This window comes from Aquarana catesbeiana, linkage group LG01 (assembly GCF_042186555.1).
Source record: "Aquarana catesbeiana isolate 2022-GZ linkage group LG01, ASM4218655v1, whole genome shotgun sequence".
NCBI classification, from domain to species: Eukaryota; Metazoa; Chordata; class Amphibia; order Anura; family Ranidae; genus Aquarana; species Aquarana catesbeiana.
The window spans coordinates 794,819,017-794,832,085 of record NC_133324.1 but is presented as its reverse complement, the minus strand read 5'-3'; the positions used below and the strand labels follow the sequence as shown (position 1 = coordinate 794,832,085).

Below are 13,069 nucleotides of genomic sequence, written 5' to 3'. Positions count from 1 at the left end.
TTCAGAGCAAAGAGAGGGAATACTAAACTAACCTGCATTCTATTGTTCCCTTCCCTCATGCCAGGTGCAAGCTGTAATTCTTTACTATGTCCTCTTTCTTTTGTCAGCCCCACAACCATTTACTGTCCAAATATCGCTACCTTCACCTCAATAAAAATTTCAAAGAATGCCCCATTTTAACCAATGACACCACCAATCTTCCACTTCATTCCCGTGATTTCTCTCTCCTTGAATTTCGCAACTCCGTATTCTTTGGCCTGCCTCTAAACAGACCATTCCCCCTTCAGTCTATCTGATATGTTGCTGCCAGTCTTATCCCCCTTACCAGCCAATTACTAGAAGAGGTGTCAGCCACCCGCTCTCTGCCAATCTCTCCCTGGCTTCAGTTCGCCCACCAAATCAAATTCAAAATACTAAGGACATAAAAAGCTTCCCACAACTAAATGAGCTGTAGTGAAGTTGATTTGCTATACAAGGTAATGATAGCACCTAGTGGTTCCGGCTTCTCTTGAGATTTGATAAAAGACAAATTGGAGGATGCACTGTGCAATTCAGAGCAAAGAAAGGGAATACTAAACTAACCTGCATTCTATTGTTCCCTTCCCTCATGCCAGGTGCAAGCTGTAATTCTTTACTATGTTCTCTTTTGTCAGCCCCACAACCATTTACTGTCCAAATCTCGCTACCTTCACCTCAATAAAAATTTCAAAGAATGCCCCATTTTAACCAATGACACCACCAATCTTCCACTTCCATCCCGTGATTTCTCTCTCCTTGAATTTCGCAACTCCGTATTCTTTGGCCTGCCTCTAAACAGACCATTCCCCCTTCAGTCTATCTGATATGTTGCTGCCAGTCTTATCCCCCTTACCAGCCAATTACTAGAAGAGGTGTCAGCTACCCGCTCTCTGCCAATCTCTCCCTGGCTTCAGTTCGCCCACCAAATTAAATTCAAAATACTAAGGACATAAAAAGCTTCCCACAACTCTTCCCCTAGCTACATCATTAACCTTATCAGATAGTATCAAACAAACTACCCTGTTTTCTGCTTCCAAGAACTCCTGTTCGCTAGCTCCCTCAACACTTCCTTCCATGCTGGCCTCTGGGATATCCCCAGGGGCTCTCCCATGCTCTCAAATTCCCTACTCCAATCTATATGGCTATTTCCCACTCTGTATGCCTCAGGTGATCCCTGGAAAATCATCTCTTCAGGGTAGTCTTTCCTGCCATTTCCTAATAAGTGAGCTTTTCCTTTCTCCACCAACTCATCAACGGTACAAATACTGCTACTTAACATGAACTCCGGTTCCCACCTAAAGATCAACAGATCTAGCACTAAGGCACATGCCCAAGTAGGTAAATTTCAATCTTAAACTGTATCTGGACCAGATCTTGAGCTCATCCCTATTATTTAGTGGCAACCTTTATTCAAATGAGTTTATTTGCTACGACTTGGGTACTTCCTCAGGCAAGGTCCTCACACAATGTCCTCAGAGAGGGCTCTGTGGCGCAATGGATAGCACATTGGACTTCTAGTTGATGTAGTAATTCAAAGGTTGTGGGTTCGAATCCCACCAGAGTCGGTTTTATATAGTCCTTCGTCATAGTGGTGCTGCTCTAATGCTTTATAAAGAAATGGATTCCATTCATACATGAGCTGTACTGAAGTGGATTTGCCTTACAAGTTAATGATAGCACCTAGTGGTTCAGGCTTCTCTTGAGACTTGATAAAAGACAAATTGGAGGGTACGCTGTGCAATTCAGAGCAAAGAGAGGGAATAGTAAACTAACCTGCATTCTATTGTTCCCTTCCCTCATGCCACGTGCAAGCTGTAATTCTTTACTATGCCCTCTTTTGTCAGCCCCACAACCATTTACTGTCCTAATCTCGCTACCTTCATTTCAATAAGAATTCCAAAGAATGCCCCATTTTAAGCAATGACACCACCAAACTTCCACTGGATTCCATTCATAAATGAGCTGTAGTGAAATTGATTTGCTATACAAGTTAAGGATAGCACCTAGTGGTTCCGGCTTCTCTTGAGATTTGTTAAAAGACAAATTGGAGGGTACGCTGTGCAATTCAGAGCAAAGAGAGGGAATACTAAACTAACCTGCATTCTATTGTTCCCTTCCCTCATGCCAGGTGCAAGCTGTAATTCTTTACTATGTCCTCTTTCTTTTGTCAGCCCCACAACCATTTACTGTCCAAATCTCGCTACCTTCACCTCAATAAAAATTTCAAAGAATGCCCCATTTTAACCAATGACACCACCAATCTTCCACTTCATTCCCGTGATTTCTCTCTCCTTGAATTTCGCAACTCCGTATTCTTTGGCCTGCCTCTAAACAGACCATTCCCCCTTCAGTCTATCTGATATGTTGCTGCCAGTCTTATCCCCCTTACCAGCCAATTTCTAGAAGAGGTGTCAGCCACCCGCTCTCTGCCAATCTCTCCCTGGCTTCAGTTCGCCCACCAAATCAAATTCAAAATACTAAGGACATAAAAAGCTTCCCACAACTAAATGAGCTGTAGTGAAGTTGATTTGCTATACAAGGTAATGATATCACCTAGTGGTTCCGGCTTCTCTTGAGATTTGATAAAAGACAAATTGGAGGGTACGCTGTGCAATTCAGAGCAAAGAGAGGGAATACTAAACTAACCTGCATTCTATTGTTCCCTTCCCTCATGCCAGGTGCAAGCTGTAATTCTTTACTATGTCCTCTTTTGTCAGCCCCACAACCATTTACTGTCCAAATATCGCTACCTTCACCTCAATAAAAATTTCAAAGAATGCCCCATTTTAACCAATGACACCACCAATCTTCCACTTTATTCCCGTGATTTCTCTCTCCTTGAATTTCGCAACTCCGTATTCTTTGGCCTGCCTCTAAACAGACCATTCCCCCTTCAGTCTATCTGATATGTTGCTGCAAGTCTTATCCCCCTTACCAGCCAATTACTAGCAGAGGTGTCAGACACCCGCTCTCTGCCAATCACTCCCTGGCTTCAGTTCGCCCACCAAATCAAATTCAAAATACTAAGGACATAAAAAGCTTCCCACAACTCTTCCCCTAGCTACATCATTAACCTTATCAGATAGTATCAAACAAACTACCCTGTTTTCTGCTTCCAAGAACTCCTGTTCGCTAGCTCCCTCAACACTTCCTTCCATGCTGACCTCTGGGATATCCCCAGGGGCTCTCCCATGCTCTCAAATTCCGTACTCCAATCTATATGGCTATTTCCCACTCTGTATGCCTCAGGTGATCCCTGGAAAATCATCTCTTCAGGGTAGTCTTTCCTGCCATTACCTAATAAGTGAGCTTTTCCTTTCTCCACCAACTCATCAACGGTACCAATACTGCTACTTAACATGAACTCCGGTTCCCACCTAAAGATCAACAGATCTAGCACTAAGGCACATGCCCAAATAGGTAAATTTCAATCTTAAACTGTATCTGGACGAGATCTTGAGCTCATCCCTATTATTTAGTGGCAACCTTTATTCAAATGAGTTTATTTGCTACGACTTGGGTACTTCCTCAGGCAAGGTCCTCAAACAATGTCATCAGAGAGAGCTCTGTGGCGCAATGGATAGCGCATTGGACTTCTAGGAGATGTAGTAATTCAAAGGTTGTGGGTTCGAGTCCCACCAGAGTTGGTTTTATATAGTCCTTCGTCATAGTGGTGTTGCTCTAATGCTTTATAAAGAAATGGATTCCATTCATAAATGAGCTGTAGTGAAGTTGATTTGCTATACAAGTTAATGATAGCACCTAGTGGTTCCGGTTTCTCTTGAGATTTGATAAAAGACAAATTGGAGGATACACTGTGCAATTCAGAGCAAAGAGAGGGAATACTAAACTAACCTGCATTCTATTGTTCCCTTCCCTCATGCCAGGTGCAAGCTGTAATTCTTTACTATGTTCTCTTTTGTCAGCCCCACAACCATTTACTGTCCAAATCTCGCTACCTTCACCTCAATAAAAATTTCAAAGAATGCCCCATTATAACCAATGACACCACCAATCTTCCACTTCATTCCTGTGATTTCTCTCTCCTTGAATTTCGCAACTCCGTATTCTTTGGCCTGCCTCTAAACAGACCATTCCCCCTTCAGTCTATCTGATATGTTGCTGCCAGTCTTATCCCCCTTACCAGCCAATTACTAGAAGAGGTGTCAGCCACCCGCTCTCTGCCAATCTCTCCCTGGCTTCAGTTCGCCCACCAAATCAAATTCAAAATACTAAGGACATAAAAAGCTTCCCTCAACTCTTCCCCTAGCTACATCATTAACCTTATCAGATAGTATCAAACAAACTACCCTGTTTTCTGCTTCCAAGAACTCCTGTGCGCTAGCTCCCTCAACACTTCCTTCCATGCTGGCCTCTGGGATATCCCCAGGGGCTCTTCCATGCTCTCAAATTCCCTACTCCAATCTATATGGCTATTTCCCACTCTGTATGCCTCAGGTGATCCCTGGAAAATCATCTCTTCAGGGTAGTCTTTCCTGCCATTACCTAATAAGTGAGCTTTTCCTTTCTCCACCAACTCATCAACGGTACAAATACTGCTACTTAACATGAACTCCGGTTCCCACCTAAAGATCAACAGATCTAGCACTAAGGCACATGCCCAAGTAGGTAAATTTCAATCTTAAACTGTATCTGGACCAGATCTAGAGCTCATCCCTATTATTTAGTGGCAACCTTTATTCAAATGAGTTTATTTGCTACGTCTTGGACACTTCCTCAGGCTAGGTCCTCACTCAATGTCCTCAGAAAGGGCTCTGTGGCGCAATGGATAGTGCATTGGACTTCTAGTTGAGGTAGTAATTCAAAGGTTGTGGGTTCGAATCCCACCAGAGTCGGTTTTATATAGTCCTTCGTCATAGTGGTGCTGCTCTAATGCTTTATAAAGAAATGGATTCCATTCATAAATGAGCTGTACTGAAGTGGATTTGCCTTACAAGTTAATGATAGCACCTAGTGGTTCAGGCTTCTCTTGAGACTTGATGAAAGACAAATTGGAGGGTACGCTGTGCAATTCAGAGCAAAGAGAGGGAATAGCAAACTAACCTGCATTCTATTGTTCCCTTCCCTCATGCCACGTGCAAGCTGTAATTCTTTACTATGCCCTCTTTTGTCAGCACCACAACCATTTACTGTCCTAATCTCGCTACCTTCACTTCAATAAGAATTCCAAAGAATGCCCCATTTTAAAAAATGACACCACCAAGCTTCCACTGGATTCCATTCATAAATGAGCTGTAGTGAAGTTGATTTGCTATACAAGGTAATGATAGCACCTAGTGGTTCCGGCTTCTCTTGAGATTTGATAAAAGGCAAATTGGAGGGTACGCTGTGCAATTCAGAGCAAAGAGAGGGAATACTAAACTAACCTGCATTCTATTGTTCCCTTCCCTCATGCCAGGTGCAAGCTGTAATTCTTTACTATGTCCTCTTTCTTTTGTCAGCCCCACAACCATTTACTGTCCAAATCTCGCTACCTTCACCTCAATAAAAATTTCAAAGAATGCCCCATTTTAACCAATGACACCACCAATCTTCCACTTCATTCCCGTGATTTCTCTCTCCTTGAATTTCGCAACTCCGTATTCTTTGGCCTGCCTCTAAACAGACCATTCCCCCTTCACTCTATCTGATATGTTGCTGCCAGTCTTATCCCCCTTACCAGCCAATTACTAGAAGAGGTGTCAGCCACCTGCTCTCTGCCAATCTCTCCCTGGCTTCAGTTCGCCCACCAAATCAAATTCAAAATACTAAGGACATAAAAAGCTTCCCACAACTAAATGAGCTGTAGTGAAGTTGATTTGCTATACAAGGTAATGATAGCACCTAGTGGTTCCGGCTTCTCTTGAGATTTGATAAAAGTCAAATTGGAGGGTACACTGTGCAATTCAGAGCAAAGAGAGGGAATACTAAATTAACCTGCATTCTATTGTTCCCTTCCTTCATGCCAGGTGCAAGCTGTAATTCTTTCCTATGTCCTCTTTTGTCAGCCCCACAACCATTTACTGTCCAAATATCGCTACCTTCACCTCAATAAAAATTTCAAAGAATGCCCCATTTTAACCAATGACACCACCAATCTTCCACTTCATTCCCATGATTTCTCTCTCCTTGAATTTCGCAACTCCGTATTCTTTGGCCTGCCTCTAAACAGACCTTTCCCCCTTCAGTCTATCTGATATGTTGCTGCCAGTCTTATCCCCCTTACCAGCCAATTACTAGCAGAGGTGTCAGCCACCCGCTCTCTGACAATCACTCCCTGGCTTCAGTTCGCCCACCAAATCAAATTCAAAATACTAAGGACATAAAAAGCTTCCCACAACTCTGCCCCTAGATACATCATTAACCTTATCAGATAGTATCAAACAAACTACCCTGTTTTCTGCTTCCAAGAACTCGTGTTCGCTAGCTCCCTCAACACTTCCTTCAATGCTGGCCTCTGGGATATCCCCAGGGGCTCTCCCATGCTCTCAAATTCCCTACTCCAATCTATATGGCTATTTCCCACTCTGTATGCCTCAGGTGATCCCTGGAAAATCATCTCTTCAGGGTAGTCTTTCCTGCCATTTCCTAATAAGTGAGCTTTTCCTTTCTCCACCAATCCATCAACGGTACAAATACTACTACTTAACATGAACTTCGGTTCCCACCTAAAGATCAACAGATCTAGCACTAAGGCACATGCCCAAGTAGGAAAATTTCAATCTTAAACTGTATCTGGACCAGATCTTGAGCTCATCCCTATTATTTAGTGGCAACCTTTATTCAAATGAGTTTATTTGCTACGTCTTGGGTACTTCCTCAGGCAAGGTCCTCACACAATGTCCTCAGAGAGGGCTCTGTGGCGCAATGGATAGCGCATTGGACTTCTAGTTGATGTAGTAATTCAAAGGTTGTGGGTTCGAATCCCACCAGAGTCAGTTTTATATAGTCCTTCGTCATAGTGGTGCTGCTCTAATGCTTTATAAAGAAATGGATTCCATTCATACATGAGCTGTACTGAAGTGGATTTGCCTTACAAGTTAATGATAGCACCTAGTGGTTCAGGCTTCTCTTGAGACTTGATAAAAGACAAATTGGAGGGTACGCTGTGCAATTCAGAGCAAAGAGAGGGAATAGTAAACTAACCTGCATTCTATTGTTCCCTTCCCTCATGCCACGTGCAAGCTGTAATTCTTTACTATGCCCTCTTTTGTCAGCCCCACAACCATTTACTGTCCTAATCTCTCTACCTTCACTTCAATAAGAATTCCAAAGAATGCCCCATTTTAAGCAATGACACCACCAAACTTCCACTGGATTCCATTCATAAATGAGCTGTAGTGAAATTGATTTGCTATACAAGTTAAGGATAGCACCTAGTGGTTCCGGCTTCTCTTGAGATTTGATAAAAGACAAATTGGAGGGTACGCTGTGCAATTCAGAGCAAAGAGAGGGAATACTAAACTAACCTGCATTCTATTGTTCCCTTCCCTCATGCCAGGTGCAAGCTGTAATTCTTTACTATGTCCTCTTTCTTTTGTCAGCCCCACAACCATTTACTGTCCAAATCTCGCTACCTTCACCTCAATAAAAATTTCAAAGAATGCCCCATTATAACCAATGACACCACCAATCTTCAACTTCATTCCTGTGATTTCTCTCTCCTTGAATTTCGCAACTCCGTATTCTTTGGCCTGCCTCTAAACAGACCATTCCCCCTTCAGTCTATCTGATATGTTGCTGCCAGTCTTATCCCCCTTACCAGCCAATTACTAGAAGAGGTGTCAGCCACCCGCTCTCTGCCAATCTCTCCCTGGCTTCAGTTCGCCCACCAAATCAAATTCAAAATACTAAGGACATAAAAAGCTTCCCACAACTCTTCCCCTAGCTACATCATTAACCTTATCAGATAGTATCAAACAAACTACCCTGTTTTCTGCTTTCAAGAACTCCTGTTCGCTAGCTCCCTCAACACTTCCTTCCATGCTGGCCTCTGGGATATCCCCAGGGGCTCTTCCATGCTCTCAAATTCCCTACTCCAATCTATATGGCTATTTCCCACTCTGTATGCCTCAGGTGATCCCTGGAAAATCATCTCTTCAGGGTAGTCTTTCCTGCCATTACCTAATAAGTGAGCTTTTCCTTTCTCCACCAACTCATCAACGGTTCAAATACTGCTACTTAACATGAACTCCGGTTCCCACCTAAAGATCAACAGATCTAGCACTAAGGCACATGCCCAAGTAGGTAAATTTCAATCTTAAACTGTATCTGGACCAGATCTTGAGCTCATCCTTATTATTTAGTGGCAACCTTTATTCAAATGAGTTTATTTGCTACATCTTGGGCACTTCCTCAGGCTAGGTCCTCACTCAATGTCCTCAATTGGACTTCTAGTTGAGGTAGTAATTCAAAGGTTGTGGGTTCGAATCCCACCAGAGTCGGTTTTATATAGTCCTTCGTCATAGTGGTGCTGCTCTAATGCTTTATAAAGAAATGGATTCCATTCATAAATGAGCTGTACTGAAGTGGATTTGCCTTACAAGTTAATGATAGCACCTAGTGGTTCAGGCTTCTCTTGAGACTTGATGAAAGACAAATTGGAGGGTACGCTGTGCAATTCAGAGCAAAGAGAGGGAATAGTAAACTAACCTGCATTCTATTGTTCCCTTCCCTCATGCCACGTGCAAGCTGTAATTCTTTACTATGCCCTCTTTTGTCAGCACCACAACCATTTACTGTCCTAATCTCGCTACCTTCACTTCAATAAGAATTCCAAAGAATGCCCCATTTTAAAAAATGACACCACCAAGCTTCCACTGGATTCCATTCATAAATGAGCTGTAGTGATTTCTCTCTCCTTGAATTTCGCAACTCCGTATTCTTTGGCCTGCCTCTAAACAGACCATTCCCCCTTCAGTCTATCTGATATGTTGCTGCCAGTCTTATCCCCCTTACCAGCCAATTACTAGAAGAGGTGTCAGCTACCCGCTCTCTGCCAATCTCTCCCTGGCTTCAGTTCGCCCACCAAATTAAATTCAAAATACTAAGGACATAAAAAGCTTCCCACAACTCTTCCCCTAGCTACATCATTAACCTTATCAGATAGTATCAAACAAACTACCCTGTTTTCTGCTTCCAAGAACTCCTGTTCGCTAGCTCCCTCAACACTTCCTTCCATGCTGGCCTCTGGGATATCCCCAGGGGCTCTCCCATGCTCTCAAATTCCCTACTCCAATCTATATGGCTATTTCCCACTCTGTATGCCTCAGGTGATCCCTGGAAAATCATCTCTTCAGGGTAGTCTTTCCTGCCATTTCCTAATAAGTGAGCTTTTCCTTTCTCCACCAACTCATCAACGGTACAAATACTGCTACTTAACATGAACTCCGGTTCCCACCTAAAGATCAACAGATCTAGCACTAAGGCACATGCCCAAGTAGGTAAATTTCAATCTTAAACTGTATCTGGACCAGATCTTGAGCTCATCCCTATTATTTAGTGGCAACCTTTATTCAAATGAGTTTATTTGCTACGACTTGGGTACTTCCTCAGGCAAGGTCCTCACACAATGTGGCGCAATGGATAGCACATTGGACTTCTAGTTGATGTAGTAATTCAAAGGTTGTGGGTTCGAATCCCACCAGAGTCGGTTTTATATAGTCCTTCGTCATAGTGGTGCTGCTCTAATGCTTTATAAAGAAATGGATTCCATTCATACATGAGCTGTACTGAAGTGGATTTGCCTTACAAGTTAATGATAGCACCTAGTGGTTCAGGCTTCTCTTGAGACTTGATAAAAGACAAATTGGAGGGTACGCTGTGCAATTCAGAGCAAAGAGAGGGAATAGTAAACTAACCTGCATTCTATTGTTCCCTTCCCTCATGCCACGTGCAAGCTGTAATTCTTTACTATGCCCTCTTTTGTCAGCCCCACAACCATTTACTGTCCTAATCTCTCTACCTTCATTTCAATAAGAATTCCAAAGAATGCCCCATTTTAAGCAATGACACCACCAAACTTCCACTGGATTCCATTCATAAATGAGCTGTAGTGAAATTGATTTGCTATACAAGTTAAGGATAGCACCTAGTGGTTCCGGCTTCTCTTGAGATTTGTTAAAAGACAAATTGGAGGGTACGCTGTGCAATTCAGAGCAAAGAGAGGGAATACTAAACTAACCTGCATTCTATTGTTCCCTTCCCTCATGCCAGGTGCAAGCTGTAATTCTTTACTATGTCCTCTTTCTTTTGTCAGCCCCACAACCATTTACTGTCCAAATCTCGCTACCTTCACCTCAATAAAAATTTCAAAGAATGCCCCATTTTAACCAATGACACCACCAATCTTCCACTTCATTCCCGTGATTTCTCTCTCCTTGAATTTCGCAACTCCGTATTCTTTGGCCTGCCTCTAAACAGACCATTCCCCCTTCAGTCTATCTGATATGTTGCTGCCAGTCTTATCCCCCTTACCAGCCAATTACTAGCAGAGGTGTCAGCCACCCGCTCTCTGCCAATCACTCCCTGGCTTCAGTTCGCCCACCAAATCAAATTCAAAATACTAAGGACATAAAAAGCTTCCCACAACTAAATGAGCTGTAGTGAAGTTGATTTGCTATACAAGGTAATGATATCACCTAGTGGTTCCGGCTTCTCTTGAGATTTGATAAAAGACAAATTGGAGGGTACGCTGTGCAATTCAGAGCAAAGAGAGGGAATACTAAACTAACCTGCATTCTATTGTTCCCTTCCCTCATGCCAGGTGCAAGCTGTAATTCTTTACTATGTCCTCTTTTGTCAGCCCCACAACCATTTACTGTCCAAATATCGCTACCTTCACCTCAATAAAAATTTCAAAGAATGCCCCATTTTAACCAATGACACCACCAATCTTCCACTTTATTCCCGTGATTTCTCTCTCCTTGAATTTCGCAACTCCGTATTCTTTGGCCTGCCTCTAAACAGACCATTCCCCCTTCAGTCTATCTGATATGTTGCTGCAAGTCTTATCCCCCTTACCAGCCAATTACTAGCAGAGGTGTCAGACACCCGCTCTCTGCCAATCACTCCCTGGCTTCAGTTCGCCCACCAAATCAAATTCAAAATACTAAGGACATAAAAAGCTTCCCACAACTCTTCCCCTAGCTACATCATTAACCTTATCAGATAGTATCAAACAAACTACCCTGTTTTCTGCTTCCAAGAACTCCTGTTCGCTAGCTCCCTCAACACTTCCTTCCATGCTGACCTCTGGGATATCCCCAGGGGCTCTCCCATGCTCTCAAATTCCGTACTCCAATCTATATGGCTATTTCCCACTCTGTATGCCTCAGGTGATCCCTGGAAAATCATCTCTTCAGGGTAGTCTTTCCTGCCATTACCTAATAAGTGAACTTTTCCTTTCTCCACCAACTCATCAACGGTACCAATACTGCTACTTAACATGAACTCCGGTTCCCACCTAAAGATCAACAGATCTAGCACTAAGGCACATGCCCAAATAGGTAAATTTCAATCTTAAACTGTATCTGGACGAGATCTTGAGCTCATCCCTATTATTTAGTGGCAACCTTTATTCAAATGAGTTTATTTGCTACGACTTGGGTACTTCCTCAGGCAAGGTCCTCAAACAATGTCATCAGAGAGAGCTCTGTGGCGCAATGGATAGCGCATTGGACTTCTAGGAGATGTAGTAATTCAAAGGTTGTGGGTTCGAGTCCCACCAGAGTTGGTTTTATATAGTCCTTCGTCATAGTGGTGTTGCTCTAATGCTTTATAAAGAAATGGATTCCATTCATAAATGAGCTGTAGTGAAGTTGATTTGCTATACAAGTTAATGATAGCACCTAGTGGTTCCGGTTTCTCTTGAGATTTGATAAAAGACAAATTGGAGGATACACTGTGCAATTCAGAGCAAAGAGAGGGAATACTAAACTAACCTGCATTCTATTGTTCCCTTCCCTCATGCCAGGTGCAAGCTGTAATTCTTTACTATGTTCTCTTTTGTCAGCCCCACAACCATTTACTGTCCAAATCTCGCTACCTTCACCTCAATAAAAATTTCAAAGAATGCCCCATTATAACCAATGACACCACCAATCTTCCACTTCATTCCTGTGATTTCTCTCTCCTTGAATTTCGCAACTCCGTATTCTTTGGCCTGCCTCTAAACAGACCATTCCCCCTTCAGTCTATCTGATATGTTGCTGCCAGTCTTATCCCCCTTACCAGCCAATTACTAGAAGAGGTGTCAGCCACCCGCTCTCTGCCAATCTCTCCCTGGCTTCAGTTCGCCCACCAAATCAAATTCAAAATACTAAGGACATAAAAAGCTTCCCTCAACTCTTCCCCTAGCTACATCATTAACCTTATCAGATAGTATCAAACAAACTACCCTGTTTTCTGCTTCCAAGAACTCCTGTGCGCTAGCTCCCTCAACACTTCCTTCCATGCTGGCCTCTGGGATATCCCCAGGGGCTCTTCCATGCTCTCAAATTCCCTACTCCAATCTATATGGCTATTTCCCACTCTGTATGCCTCAGGTGATCCCTGGAAAATCATCTCTTCAGGGTAGTCTTTCCTGCCATTACCTAATAAGTGAGCTTTTCCTTTCTCCACCAACTCATCAACGGTACAAATACTGCTACTTAACATGAACTCCGGTTCCCACCTAAAGATCAACAGATCTAGCACTAAGGCACATGCCCAAGTAGGTAAATTTCAATCTTAAACTGTATCTGGACCAGATCTAGAGCTCATCCCTATTATTTAGTGGCAACCTTTATTCAAATGAGTTTATTTGCTACGTCTTGGACACTTCCTCAGGCTAGGTCCTCACTCAATGTCCTCAGAAAGGGCTCTGTGGCGCAATGGATAGTGCATTGGACTTCTAGTTGAGGTAGTAATTCAAAGGTTGTGGGTTCGAATCCCACCAGAGTCGGTTTTATATAGTCCTTCGTCATAGTGGTGCTGCTCTAATGCTTTATAAAGAAATGGATTCCATTCATAAATGAGCTGTACTGAAGTGGATTTGCCTTACAAGTTAATG

The 13,069-nt window shown here is 42.9% G+C and overlaps 6 non-coding genes across 6 annotated transcripts; all 6 read left to right on the top strand.

The window, feature by feature from the left end:
- Window positions 1–1,498: 1,498 nt before the first annotated feature.
- Window positions 1,499–1,583, top strand: TRNAR-UCU (transfer RNA arginine (anticodon UCU)). The gene is given in 2 exon segments: window positions 1,499–1,535; window positions 1,548–1,583. It is a non-coding gene; the product is annotated as a tRNA-Arg (tRNA).
- Window positions 1,584–3,580: 1,997 nt separating this feature from the next.
- TRNAR-UCU (transfer RNA arginine (anticodon UCU)) lies at window positions 3,581–3,665 on the top strand. The gene is given in 2 exon segments: window positions 3,581–3,617; window positions 3,630–3,665. It is a non-coding gene; the product is annotated as a tRNA-Arg (tRNA).
- Window positions 3,666–4,789: 1,124 nt separating this feature from the next.
- TRNAR-UCU (transfer RNA arginine (anticodon UCU)) lies at window positions 4,790–4,874 on the top strand. Its single transcript is given in 2 exon segments — window positions 4,790–4,826; window positions 4,839–4,874. It is a non-coding gene; the product is annotated as a tRNA-Arg (tRNA).
- A 1,997-nt stretch (window positions 4,875–6,871) lies between these two features.
- Window positions 6,872–6,956, top strand: TRNAR-UCU (transfer RNA arginine (anticodon UCU)). Its single transcript is given in 2 exon segments — window positions 6,872–6,908; window positions 6,921–6,956. It is a non-coding gene; the product is annotated as a tRNA-Arg (tRNA).
- Window positions 6,957–11,667: 4,711 nt separating this feature from the next.
- Window positions 11,668–11,752, top strand: TRNAR-UCU (transfer RNA arginine (anticodon UCU)). Its single transcript is given in 2 exon segments — window positions 11,668–11,704; window positions 11,717–11,752. It is a non-coding gene; the product is annotated as a tRNA-Arg (tRNA).
- Window positions 11,753–12,876: 1,124 nt separating this feature from the next.
- TRNAR-UCU (transfer RNA arginine (anticodon UCU)) lies at window positions 12,877–12,961 on the top strand. Its single transcript is given in 2 exon segments — window positions 12,877–12,913; window positions 12,926–12,961. It is a non-coding gene; the product is annotated as a tRNA-Arg (tRNA).
- Window positions 12,962–13,069: the final 108 nt, after the last annotated feature.